The sequence below is a fragment of the Grammomys surdaster genome, unplaced genomic scaffold (genome assembly GCF_004785775.1).
Source record: "Grammomys surdaster isolate TR1022 unplaced genomic scaffold, NIH_TR_1.0 99, whole genome shotgun sequence".
Lineage (NCBI taxonomy): Eukaryota > Metazoa > Chordata > Mammalia > Rodentia > Muridae > Grammomys > Grammomys surdaster.
Genome location: NW_021604578.1, coordinates 5,999,910 through 6,014,286, shown reverse-complemented (window position 1 = coordinate 6,014,286; position 14,377 = coordinate 5,999,910).

Below are 14,377 nucleotides of genomic sequence, written 5' to 3'. Positions count from 1 at the left end.
GAATCAGCACTGAATCATAGGCAAAAAAAAAAAATTGCCATTGGTCCATTTCAAGGATATGAACCAGTGGGGAAAAAATGAAAGACATGGCCCCTGAAGTATTTGGCAGTTGGAAAGCCCAAAGGACAGTACTTGTATTTTTCCCCAGGAAATGCTTTGATGTGTGAGGTGGGTGCAGATTCTTTGTACTGTGGGAGCTCAGCTCTGCTGCTTAGATTAGAAGCAAGGATAGAACTTTGGGTCCTCGGTATGGGATACTGAGACACAGATCAGTCCAGAGGCTCTCTTACCCATGGATTTCCTTCTAGAACCCAGGAAAGGCTTCTGGGAGGGGCAACATCTCTGAGAGGCTTTGATTAACTTAATTTGCCTCTTAACACCTTAATAGTTAACATAGGTTTATACTCTGTGTTCATAAATTTTTATTGTTTATATATAATGTCAAAGTCATCTTTTTCCCCCCAAATTTTTAGAACTTGTTATATAGTTGAGATTTGCCTTGAATTTCTGATTCTCCTACCTTTCCTAATACTTTTCCAAGTATTGAGGTTACAGGCACGGTCCAGCAACTATAATATTTTAAAGTACAGAAACTGACTTATACAATTTTTCAAAATAGAATTAATATAATAAAATCAATTTGTGCATTGTTTCTTAAGAATCAGGATTATTTATCCAGGGTTTTTGTTTATTACATATCCTGCCATTTGTCAAAAAGCTAAAGCATGATGTCCTGAACTGGGGGCAGGAAAAATTCAGACAATTCAGAAAAAAATAAAACATCCACCATCCACCTGTAACTCCCTCATTCTTGGTGGGGGACCCAACATCTTTAGATAGCCATTAAAAAAAAAAGTAAGATAGTAGAGAGCTCTGAGCTCCAAGTTGTAATGATCTATCTGTACTTCCTTTAGATTTATTTATTTATTTATTTATTTATTTATTTATGTTCTGTCTGCGTGTACATCTGCATGCCAGAAGAGGGCATCAGAGCGCATGAAAAATGGTTGTGAGCCACCATGTGTTTGCTGGGAATTGAACTCAGGACTTTCAGAAGAGCAACCGGTGTTCTTAACCCCTGAGCTGTCTCTCCATCATCGTAGACCATTGATCTTAAAGAATTCTAAAGATGCCAAGTGACACACCACAGCAGAAAGCTATCCAACCTCTTCTCTGTAGATGGAAAACACAGGTCATGGAGTTACTTGGAGGTAAGATGCTCACAGTGGGGACAATTGTTTCAGAAATGAGAAGGAACAAGCTCTCACAGCTTTCTCTAGGGCCATGTCCCTAACGACTTACCCCAGAAAAGTTCACCACTTCCTAATAACATCATTGTTTAGGGATGAATCTTTTATATGTGGGTCTTAGGGGAGTACGTAAGATCCAAACTATAGTAAGAACTTGTTAAAGAAAACAGAAAGACAAATAAAGTCTGAGGACTTGTCTGTTGACCTAAAGGTGTGGGAAGGGGCATGTGGTCTTCTCGGTGATGTCTTAGAACAACAGCTCTCAACCTGTGAGTTGTGATCCCTTTGGAGGGGGTCAAGGGACAACATGAGGAACTATATTAAAGGGCCACAGCATTAGGAAGTTTGAGAACTACTGTTTTAGATCACAGGAGAATGTAGACTGTGGTGTGTTCACATTGTTTGGGTTGTGATGGAATTTCCAAAAATGGTAACAATCACTTCCTTTTCTCCCTGTGTGCACATGGCGTTCCATCCATCAAGAGAAGATGTCCCCTGTCTTTCCTATTTGAACCTGAGAACCCCTGTTACATGGTTTGAAACATAGAATCAGGAAAAATGATACTTAGCCAATTCTAGGTCTAGCCCTAAGGAGGTTAGACAGCTGGACTTTCCTTCTTTCTCTTTTCAGTCAGACCTCATGCTGTAAAGGAGCATAGGCTAGACCATTATGTGAAGAATGAGTGTGAGAAGAGAGAGAGTACACGGAGGGATGTGACTGAAGCTATCTCAGATCTTCTAGCCCAGGCTATCCTCCAGGTGAAGGGAGTCAATCACTCCAGTCGATGCCTTGAAAACTTCAGTCAAGTCTTAATTCAATGTCCAATCCATGGAACTCTGAGAAAGAATACAATGTTACCATTTTATTCAGTGAGCTTTGGTGCGGTGCTCTGCAGAGTAAGAACTCTTTCTTCAACGCGAGGTATTCCACAGCAGCCTCTGAAGGGGAGCCACCCAGGCTTTTCTTGACATCGAGCCCCCAAATGAGGGCAAAAGAAACCAAAGGCCGCAGACAGCTTCCTCTGCTTTGGAAACAGAATCTTCTGGTGATGACATTCATTTAGCCCATTTGAGAACTCCTAAATATGTATCCCATCCAGTTTTAAAGTACCTATTACTCTGTTTCTGTACCTCTCCTAACAGTTCAAGGTACAGGAGAGGCCATGTCCTGATGGACTTTTGACCTTAATGGCAAAGGCGAGAAGAGATTGTAAATAGTTTTGTAAGGAGGGATGTGCAGGGGCAGCCTGAAAAGCAACGAGGATCTTCACTAGGGCAAAGGGCACAGGTCCAGCTCTCTAGAGGTACTGCATTGTCACAGTCTTCCGCTGCACGGTGGCCCTGTACAAACATTCTTTATCTCCACTCTCCTTCCAGAATCAAGGTCTATTTGGAAATTTGAAATGGTTGCATGCCTGTTTCCTTTCTATCCTTTCTCATTTCCTTTCCAGGATCAGCTCTTCTCTCTTTTGATTTCATTGCCTGAGAGTGCTGCTGAGATCGTAAGCTTAGCTGTTCTTCTCGCACGACGCCCTTTGGAGGTCTTCTCCTGTGTAGATACACTGATGAGTGGGTTCCCACTGCTCTGGGCTTCCAATTTACTGCCTGACTGCAGAACCACGCAGCAGCTATTTGCACTGGAATCTCACCACTACTTGGCTTGAACCAGGAGTCTGACAACTGTGTTTGGGGGACACGTCTCTCTTTCAATGAATAAACTTCCCAGGCACTCAATGGTGGGCTGATGTATTGTAAAATAATCTTGTGGGTTTGGACAGAGGAGAAAGGACTACATTTTATGATTCAAGACACATGGCCACCTTGACTGTACAGTCAAATTTCCAGGCAGATAACCAGACCATCTTCAGGGAAAGCTAGGTGTAACAGGATAGTTATTACATCATTACACCGTGTTGTCTTGTGGTTGGCTATCCAGCTCTGGTGGTGGCTGAGGAAGTATTGGAAGTATATTGAGCTTTTGATGTTGCCAGTGTGTACTTTAGTAAGTTAGTAACATATTCCAATGAATAAAGCAATGTTCTGATTACAACTCATGTTAGGAGATTATGTGATTCCTGACTTTTTTTTTTTAATGAAACCTGTGAGGACAATAGAGCGCAGTGATTATAAGAGAATAATGTCAACCCTAGCTCCAACAAATGAAGCTGAGAGATGGTCAGAAGCACCCGTTACTAGACTGAAAGATAATTCAGTAGTTAGTTTAAAGCCACCTAGGATCTAATTGTGTCCCCCAATGATTAATGTAGATTTCTTCTTCTACCTCACTGGAGCTCCTAGTGAGGCTATTTGGTGACTTGCCATAGAATGGATGGGTGACAAGCAGGTGAACTTGCTGTCCCCTTAGCCATATGGCTCTGGGCTAGGTATTCATCCTGCCTGGCTGTGCTCGACATTGATTCATGCAAGGCTTCCTTCTCCTTCCTCTCTGGTTGTTGCTGCTGCTGCTGCTGCTGTTGCTGTTGCTGCTGCTATTGTTGTTGCTGCTGTTGCTGCTGCTGCTGTTGTTGTGTGGCTTTGTTGTTTTGCATGCTTGCCTTTGGCAGTTGTACAGTGGGTTATTTAGGCTATACCAGCTCAATGATTTAACATGTTTGGCTGATTATCTACTACATGGTATGCACTGTTAATACTTGTGCACGTGCATGTAAACACACACAAACCACACACACACACACACACACACACACACACACACACGGCAGAGGCTTTAGGAGCTCCTAAAGGCAGAAGGAAGTTTATAGCTATATACCTTTTTAAACAAGATATACAGAACTTCTGACGTTGATAAAAGGTGGGAGAGAAGCCAGGTACGGAAAGATGGATTAGTGAAGAATGAGGTTAGTGTCCCTTTAAAGAGAGGAGGTGGAGAATGTCCTAAGGAGAGCTATGCTGAGCAAAGCCCTTAAGAGAAGAGAGTGAATCATGAGGATGAGGACAGAGCAGAAGGCCGTGACGGCCAGAGCCACAGTGATGGTGAGCTGGGTAGGTTTGCACAAAGCCCAGAGGTAGATGCTGCTAAAGCAGGAAGGAGAGCAGTGGATAATGAGTTTTTAAATTGAATGCAGAGTCAGAGATGCAATTGGTACCCACTGGAGGGGCTTTGCAGGTCTTTGTGAGGACTTCGATGGCCAAAATCAGTAAGGGGAAGGGACTAGATCTGGTGGTTCTCAACCTGTGGGTCGCGACTCCTTTGGGGTTGCATATCGGATATTTACGTTACAATTCATAACAGTAGCAAAATTATAAAGTGGCAACAAAATAATTTTATGTTTGGGGGGTCACCACAACATGAGGAACTGAATTGCAGGGTAGCAGCATTAGGAAGGTGGGGATCACTGTGCTACTGGCTTGGGCCTGGTGTAGCAGTGCCAATGAGTACAATGTAGTAAGACTCAGGACCAGGCAGAAGGATGAGGAGAGCGTCTTCCCGAGCTCCATCCCCTGTGGCCCTCCCAGAAGCCCCAGTGCCTAGTCATTATTGCTTATAGTCAACTGTGCTGGGATGTCTTCACAACGCTCCAAATTATCCTGCCCTAAAGCACCATTCCCCAGCTTATTCCATTCCAACAACCTCTGTTGTTGTTGTTGTCATTGTTTAACACCTTAGAATGGGCATGAAGGGAACCACAGAGCTCTCATGAGTACCAAAACCGGGGTAGACTGAGGTAGGCTGAAGTCAAGGGAAGGAAATTCCATTTGGGCCAATGATGCTCTCTAGTCTTCTCTAACTCTCAGAGATATTCCGCATTGACGGTCTCACTTGAAGTTCACCAGGGATAAAGTTCTAACTCCAGCAAATACTCTGGCCAATTAAAGAGCCCTGTCTGAGCCCCCCTCTGCAGAGCCCTCTGAAATATTTGTGGATTTCAAGTCTCTCTGTCCTCTTTGGCTATCTCTGGCCAGAAGTTGAATCTTTGTTGGACAAACAATGCTTGTTCAAGAGGCTAAGGTCACACATTAGGTTGTTTTGTTTTGCTTTGTTTTGTTTTTAGAAGAGCTTAAACATCCAAATAAAGCAGAAGGCTTCCCCCCACAGAACCCAAACAGCTTAGGTTTCTAGTTGTAAGTCAGAAGATTCCTGTTATGCAATTTGTTCTCAATGTCTCTTCTGTCAAAATACACAGAGTCTCTTTTTAACACAACAGCCTTCTATTTCATTTGGCTGGTTAAAGCCAGCTTTGTACAAGGAAATTGAAAGCTTGTCAACTGAATTTTGCCTAATCCCACTTGAACGTAAAGAGACTAAACCACCATTTCTGTTTCTTTTCTTAGAAGTGAGCTCTAAATTCGGTTTTGTTTCATAGCACACAGTGGGCATGGGACACTTTAAAGCAGAAGATTTTCATCAAACCTAAGGGCGCCCCCAAGTGGCACAGCCTGTTTCAAGACCCGGCACCCCATGGCAGTTCCTTGAGAAACCTCTCTTTCCTTTTATAGAATGACTATTTTTGATTGTGTGTACATGTATGTGTTTGTGTATGGGTGTCAGCCGGAGGCCAGAGGCGCCGGATCCCCCTGTAGCTGGAGTTAACAGATGTTTGTGATCCACAGACATGGATGCCGGGAACCAGGCTCAGACCCCCTGCAAAAACAGTTAATGTTCTTAACTGCGAGTTGTATTTCCAGCCTTAAAAGCCTCGTTTCCTAGAAACTGGAGAAATCCTTTTGAAACAATCAGACAATCGGTTAGATGTCTCACCACCACCATCATTGTTGTTGTCGTCATCATCATCATCATCATCATCATCATCATCTTGTTTGTTGGAGATTAAACCCATGGCCTTATGGATGCTAAGCTACATCTCCAGCCCATACGCTATATTATTTTTTTAAGATGGCTCTGCGAATTCTTCAACCTTAGCTTTTAGTTTCTGAAGCGCTTGAGTTATTTCTTGCTCCTCTCTGCCACCTGAAAGAATCTTAGCTTCAAGCCCTGATGTTAGTGGAGGCGTCCAACTTTTGATATCGTTGTTTGATGTCATCTACAGATGTGTTAGAACATATTCATAGCTATTGAGGGCTGCATGACGTCCGATGGCTGCAGTGTGGACTAACCTGTATGAGCTTGCTTATTGGATGATTTCTCATGTGAAGGGGCAGGCTAATTTAGAATAAATGTTCCCAGCTGAATTAACACTTAAGCAAAGAGGGCAAGCTTGAGAAAATAGGTAAATGATTTCAACTAGAATGAGCATGCCCATGCCTTGGTCTTTCTGCAACACATGTGATCTTAAGTAGGTACAATAGCCTGTGCCTATCCAGGTGGTAAATGGTGCTGAATGCCTTGATTTGCTCTGCAGTGTCAATAATGGAGTTACTGGCGTAATGAAAGCCACACATGAGCTGACTTTGAACATAAACTCTTTGAGGCAGTGCAAGTTGATGGAAAACCATCCACCGGACCTCCTCACATTCTCCAGTGGACTGGAAATGAAGTCAGTGGTGAGATGGAGCAGCTACAGGGTGTGGCAACTCTAAATGCTACTCTAAGGAGAACAAGGAAGTTGCCACTTTGCTAGCTAGAGTTGTACAGGTAGCCGTGCTGATGTGGCAGACAGCATGGAAAGCCTATGCTTCATGCTTTAGTAAATATGTGATTGTGTGTTTGAGGGTCGGGGGGAAGAGAAGGACAGCACCCAGAAAGGGTAAGACATAACTCTTGCAGAAAAAGACAATATTCAGCTGCACTATTAACACTGCCCACGAGAGGGCAGACCTGCTCAGTATTCCCTATCTGGAATTCCAGATGTAGAGATGTACAGAGTATCAGGGTTCCTCCAGGAAAAATATCTTAATATCTCAGACCAGATATCATTCTTGTGATGAAGGCTCTGCTTTGCCCATTGCAGAGCATTTAGCAATATATCTAACCACTAAAAGCCAGTAGTCATAACAGCAAGTCCAATTGCTAATTATCCTCTGGGGAGGAGAAATTGCCCTTGACTGACAATCATTTGTGTATTGCATTTCAGACTTGTGTATCAGTTATTCTGTTGTTATAAGGCTCAGACATCTCTCTTCTCAAGATTCTTGTTTATCCAAAAGTCAATGGGCAAAGCTTTAAAAAGACGAAAGTCTCTAGTAATTTCCCAGATTGCAGAGGAGGGAGCTCTGATTAGGGCTGTCAAATATGATATGGGGTCACATCCTCTTGGTGCTCACTATCTCCTCTCTGTGTCTTTCAGGGTCTTCCTCCAAGAGTTCAGACCACAGGAAGCAAGGCATTTTGTAAACTGACGCTAAGGGTTTTGGTCATTTGGACTTCTGCATCGGCCACTGTGTTGAGGGACGTGCCCATTTAAAATGAGGGACAGATCTTAAAGAGGTTAGTGTGTCAGCAAGTGAGTTTGTCCTGTGAGAATCGCAGGGCTCTCAGAATCTGAAAACAGAGCAATTGATAGTATTTACCACAGAGAACCACCAAGTGAAATAAACACTGTAGAAGTGTCTGGAGAAAAGTGCATACTTTTGAAAGCACCCCTCCCCCAACACACACACACACACACACACACACACACACACACAGTTTCTTAGTGCAACCCTGGTAGTCTTGGGGCTCATTCTGTGGGTCAGGCTAGCCTGGAACGCAGAGATCCACCAGTGGCAGTTGGAATTAGAGACATGGGCCACCACAACCTGGCCTGGCATTGAAATGTCTTGCTTTGTGAGAGTGTTTGGCAGTTTGGAGACAAGGTTGTGGGGTCGGCTTGCAAGCGCTCTCCATTGGGAGGAAGACGGGTACTACCATGAATAAGCAATGTCACGGCTTATTTCTATTTTAGCAACAGCCAATGCCATGTTGTATGTCCGTTGAATTGATTAAAAATGTTTATATAACGGAGATTATGGTAGATTGTGTTACCATAAAAACAGAAGAAAAAAAGTGAAAGTAGGTAGGTGTGGTGCCTTGAGTCCCTCACTGCATCTCAAAATAAGCTTGAAGAAATCGCCAGCTCACGGACCTGCAATACACACCATCAAACATACCCAAACTACAATTCATAGGAACTTCATGACTGTTACGCATAATGCTATTTCGGTATTCATTCCAGTAGTGACTAGTAGCTCATTAAACTCATGGGCGTATAACTGACAATGTTGAATTTGTAATAGCAATGTAAATCTCAACGGCTAGTTCCTCGGCATTTATCTTTAATCATTAACAACATGTCAATCTAGTCAAAGCAATTCTGTTTCAAAAACGTAGGTTACAGCAGTCAGAGAGAAAGAATAAAAATCACCCCGAAATAGAAGCCCGGGAAATAGGAGCAGTGCTACTTGTCCTTGTGTTCAAAACACAGCTTCACGAAAGTATTAACTTCAGAGTCTTTAAGGACTTCACACACTGCGTACACACATACAGTACAGAGAGTGTTTAAACAGAACCCGGAACTTCTACAGAATAGAAAACCCACCCTTGCTTATTTGCATAAAACACCACCCACAAAGTTAGATATGTCTTAGTGGTTATCTGGAGGCCCTATGTGTTGTTTTTAAACCCAAGAACTCTAATTTTGATGGCATGGTAGATGACTGATAAAAAAAAGTAAATATATAGATTTCCTTTTTAAAAATAAGCATTTATTATGAACCTGGCACAATGTGCAAAGAGAATTCTTAGGGACTGGAAGCAGGTATTCCGAGTATTGAAATAAGGAGAGAAATGTCAGCCCTTCGGAGATGCCGGCACTTAGGCTGGATTTATCACACGTTTATTTCAGTCAGGCATGTACCTTTGCTAGCATCTCCACTAATAACTTCATACTTGCTATTTTAAAACACCAGATCAAACATCCTACATAAAGAAAGCAATAGCCTTACTATTATAGCCAATTTCTGTGTTCTAGGTTTGTTTCTGTTGTGACAGATGCCTCGACATGAGCAACGCATGGAAGAGAAGGTTTATTTTGGTTATTATTTGGCTTGCAATCCCAGGTTGTAGTTCACCATCAGGGAAGCCAGGGCACTAACTCAAGCAAGCAATAACATCCCACTTCATGCCAGGGCAGAGAGAAATAAATACCTAAGGACCTAGTTGCTTACTTGTTCGATTGGCATTCCAGGCAGTCCCTCGATTGAGAAGCCCTTCTCAGGTGATGCCAAGTTGACAGCTGAAATGAAGCAGCATAGACATCATTTCCACCTCAAGCCAAGAAGGAGAAAAGAGGTGCTGGCTGGTCTGGGCTCCAAGGTGACAAACAGAGATGGCTCAGAAGACATGAACTCAGCAGAAGAAACTAGTCGATTTTAAACCCTGGAGTTGGAGGCTAGCCACTACCACCCCAAGATGGGGAAAGGGTTTCAAGGAGGGGCAGCTGCTGAAGTACAACAAAGGCATTCGATGGGAACATGTACCATTGGAGTGGCAACGGGTGATCATGACAACGACAGATGCAGGAGAGGAGGCGTGAGGAACCCAGGCTGGAGCGGGTGGAAAAGGGTCTTGGAGACAGAGGAGATGATGGAGATGAACATTATCAAATGTGTTCCTTTCTTAAAAGGATGGGAGGCACACTGAGATCAATAAATATGATAGACTTTAGAACCAGAAGACCTTAAGTTCTGGGCTGGAGACATATCTCAGTTGATAGGGTGTATGCCTAGGATTCAGGAAGCCCTGGGCTCAATGCCTACACCATATCAACTGGGCATGGTGCAGAATACCTATGGTCCCAGATGGAGGTGGGACAGGGGTACCAGAGGTTTGAGTTTATGTTCAGTTACATATGGAGTTCAAACTCATCCCAGGATGCATAAGATCCTGTCCCAAATTTTTTTCATGGAAGGAAGGAAGGAAGAAAGGAAAGAAGGAAAGAAGAAGGGAAAGAAGGCAGGCAGGCAGACTTCTTATTTTTAGTTTCTTCATCTTCAGAATATTTTACTGATGTTGAAATATATATTTGTTCCTGCTTTTAATTTTAATATTTCTCATATACCCTTCATTTCAGATGGATTGATTCTCCGGAAAGGAAAGAGACATAGTTCAACTATCCTCTTAAAATATTTCTATAATTTAATCGTAAAGGTTTACCAAAATTTCACAAAATCAGACATTGGATTAATAGAGTATTTATTTGTTCATTCATTCACTCAGCAAATATTGGTTTGGGACGAACTATGGCCTAAGCCCTGTTACAGGCGACGGGGACACTGCAGTTGCCACACTAATTCGTTGCTGCAAGAAATTCACATTAGAGCCAAGTGAGGCACACAGGAAAAAGATACATGGAAATCACTGGTGATGGGTACAGTGGAGAAAAGCAGAGCAGGTTGTGGAGGATGCTGTTTCTAAATGGTCATGGGAAGCAGCAACAGACATCAGTTACCCTGCATCTCTGCAAAGCCCTGACCACGGTGAGATGAGCCAGCGGTACCTTCTGAGCATCTCGCAGAGCCCCTGCAAATGTTAAGCTATCCTGGGAGGGATGGGCTGAGGGTCTAACATAGGGCTGACTTCCCCTCATCTCTTTACTGCAGATATATTCAGCACGACATTGTCCCTCCGGCCTTTTCATTCACGTGGCTGTTTACGGAAAATAGTTCCTTCTTTTCTGCACTTTCACCAGCAGATGTTTGCCAGCGTTGCCTCATCTATGGGATACATTCGTGTTGGTCTTTAATTTTTAATAGCTTTTTTTTTTTCATCTCGGGCATGTGGGCTGCACTATGAGACGGGTATATGAACTGGGAAGGTGGTGTGTGTTCATACCTAGGGAATCTCAGAGATCTGAGTCGGCAGGAGTGGAGCTGCCCTTCCAACCTCTAATACCTGCTCTGGAACAGAGGACCACAACCACCAATTGAGAGGACCACGGGCAGTCAGTCAAGTAATGCAGCGCTTGGAGTCCTTCCCCATGCGAACAGAGCATCACCAACATCCTGAACTCGACCAATAGAAAACATTCACCTTCTCCCAATCCCATCTCACTGCCCAAGGTTCATATATTCCCTGTCCAAATGGAATAAAGCCCACAAGTTGTTTCACCAAGGATCGTCTGAGAGTGGTTGTCTTTACTGAACTGTAACACTTGGGGAAGGACTCTCTCTCTCTAGAAACACTTGGACCCTTCTGACTGGCCAAGCTCTAGCTGCTGACAGAGGCTCATATCAGAGCTGCAGCAGTAGCTCATGCTGCTGCCCCTGCAGCTGCAGTTGTTGTTGGACCTGGGACCCTGGCTACCTGCCCTATTCAGGCCACTCAAACCTCCTTATTCCTCTCTTAAGAGCTGTAACACTCCTAGCATTCCCAGCCGGGCTGGAGCCCTGTGGAATCTATCTGTCCCAGGCCCCGTTTCACACTCCTCGGTCTGGCACCCCAGAGGGAAGTGGGCAGACTGTGGACACTCTGTCCTGGACTTTGCCCTGCCAGTGTATAGGTGGCATCCAGACACCCCCACCCCCACCCCCGGCAGAAAGAACCACACTTTAGTTCAGGGAACTGGGTATAGTTTTCCTGCGTGTAAATGTTTGCCTAGAAAGACGGGAGAAGGTGGGGTGGATCGGTATATAAAAGAAGCCTGCAGTTCTCACGTGTTAAGGACCAGGGTGTGGTGGCATCAGCATCTAGGCATTTCCCTCTTCCCGTAGTCATTACTGTTATCTCTCCAGTTGTGTTTTCTTTTTGGAAAGTAAGGGGGAACTGAGAGAGCTCAAAGGTGATCACAGGTTGCTCACTGGGAGGCCAATGGCTTCTCCTCTGACAGACAGATGGCTGTAGCCACAAGGTCTTTGATTTTCTTATCCATGAGTAAAAGAACAAACATGGATACACTGGGCTGCCAGTTTCCACGGCTTTCAAGTTCTGACTTTCTAGTCTTCCACTTTGTCTACTTAAAAAAAAAAAAAAAAAAGAATAAAACAAAAACAAAATCTCACCCCTTGGGCGGGTGAGACGACTTGGCAGTTACAGGCACTTTCTGCCAAGCATGAGGACCCAGACTTGATCTCTACGGCCCACATTGTGGAAGGAGAGTGCTGACCCCACAAGCTGTCTTCACCTTCCCGTGCATGCTATGGTGTGCATCCCTGTTGCGGGAGATATTTAAAACGGCGGCACTCAGTCTTGCTTGTTCTTAATCAGCCATCATCTTCCCGACTAGACAAGGCCTGTGGCCACAAGTGGTGGCAGCAAATTATCACTGGCTGCTTGGCTCAGGCCATTGGCTCAGACGGCCAGAGAAACCGGCCCTGCCACTCACAAGACTCCAGGGTGGGAGATGGCTCTGCCAATCTTCCATGCTGTCTCCACAAGGCTGGGCTGGGCCCAGACCACCCCGCCATCCATGTGGGCCTGGTAGAAATAAGACTCTAATGCTTAGACTATCCAAAGGCTTTATATGTTTGGTAATGCTCAATAACAAGATGCACACACAATTAGAGGTGTAACCCAATACTCAACCTAGATGTTTCAACTACCTTAGACTGCTAGAGACAGGCACACATCTGCTTCCATGTTCCCCTCTCTCGTCCTCTCTCCCCTCCTCTAGCTCCTCCTCTTCCTTATCCTCTTCCTCTCCTTACTCCTCCTCTTCCTCTCCTTACTCCCCCCCACCTTAGCTCCTCCCAACTTGTGGGGAAAACATGCTGCTATAACCCCCCCCACACCCATTAACGCAATTTTTAAAATTAAATTTAAAAAAATCCAGCCCTGGGTTAATATTCTATTTCATCTCTGTGTCTGATGCAGGATTTACACTACAGGAGAAAACAAATTGTGCAAGGTGAAGAAGCAATCCTATCTATCTATCTATCTATCTATCTATCTATCTATCTATCTATCTATCTATCTCTCCATATCTATAGCTGCTGAACACACAGACGAGGAAAATCTGTAGCTGTTGTATAACTTTTCCTGACAAGCTGTGAGCAAAGCTCTATTCTGTCTCAGATCAGGCGCCAATGACAAATCAAAGAGAGTATTCCACCTAGGTCTATCTTGGTAACCCTGTGAGTTTACTGGTTTGTGGGTATCTCTGGCAGCATCACCCTCAAAAGCCCATCATGGAAGTCAACTCAAGGAAGCCGAGCCACTCTAGGGCATTGTGTAACTTGCAGGTACCTGTGTGGTAGATGAGTCTCCTCTCTCCCAGAAACTATTTACTCTTATAAAAGCCTGTGATGAGGCACACTGAGAACTGAACGACTTATGAACTCCCTGAATCGAGAACATTTCTGATAAATTTCACCAGTCTCTTTGAGCTTCCTTCTGCCCTTCCCGAGGGAATGTTTCATGGCTCTACAACAGCAGAGAATATGTACAGATTATTCTTCACTTTAGTGTGCCCTAAACAATAGAGTAAATGCTGATTTTTATACAGCACTTCTTTTGTATTAGACATCATAGAGATCTAGAGACACCTCCAAGTGTAAGAGAGGGTGTTTACTGCATCACAGATCACAGTAAGCAGGGCACGAGATCAGCCAGTGACCATCAACAGATAGATGTGCCAAAGTATGATATACATACTGGGTAGAATAGCATTTGGCCATCAGACAAAGAAAACCTGTTATTTGCAATCATGTGTGTGGATCTGGAAGACATCATGTTAAGTGAAAGAGCTCGGGCATGGGACGACAAACCATACATGGTCTCCATGGTCTCGCCTATGGATGGGAGCTACAGAAGTTGGTCTCACAGGAGGACAATGGTTACCTGTGTCTGGGTAAAATAAAAGAAAGGGTAGAAAGGAGACTGGTCAGTTCACACAGTACTCTTTAATAGGAGGAGTAGGTGCTGGTATGCCACAGTACAGTGTAACTAGCAATAGCACATTATATATTGAGACATAGTTTTAAAGATAACTTGAATATGCTCATCCTAAGGAAATGGCGAAAGTTTAAGGTGGTGAAATCCTAACATAGAATTGACCACCATCCAATGCGTACCTGAATCAAGACATTTCATTAGACTTCATTAACAGCACTGTACAGCATATACTGATTTAAAAAGGCAACAAACCCAAAGCAAGCAATAAAAATTAAATGCAGGGCAGGATGGGTGTAGGTTTTATGCAAACACTAAGCTATTTTTTATGAGGGACTTGGACATGGCCACCACGCTTCGTTGCTTCCTTGTTGAGAATGAGCTGCTGCCGTGAACACTGACA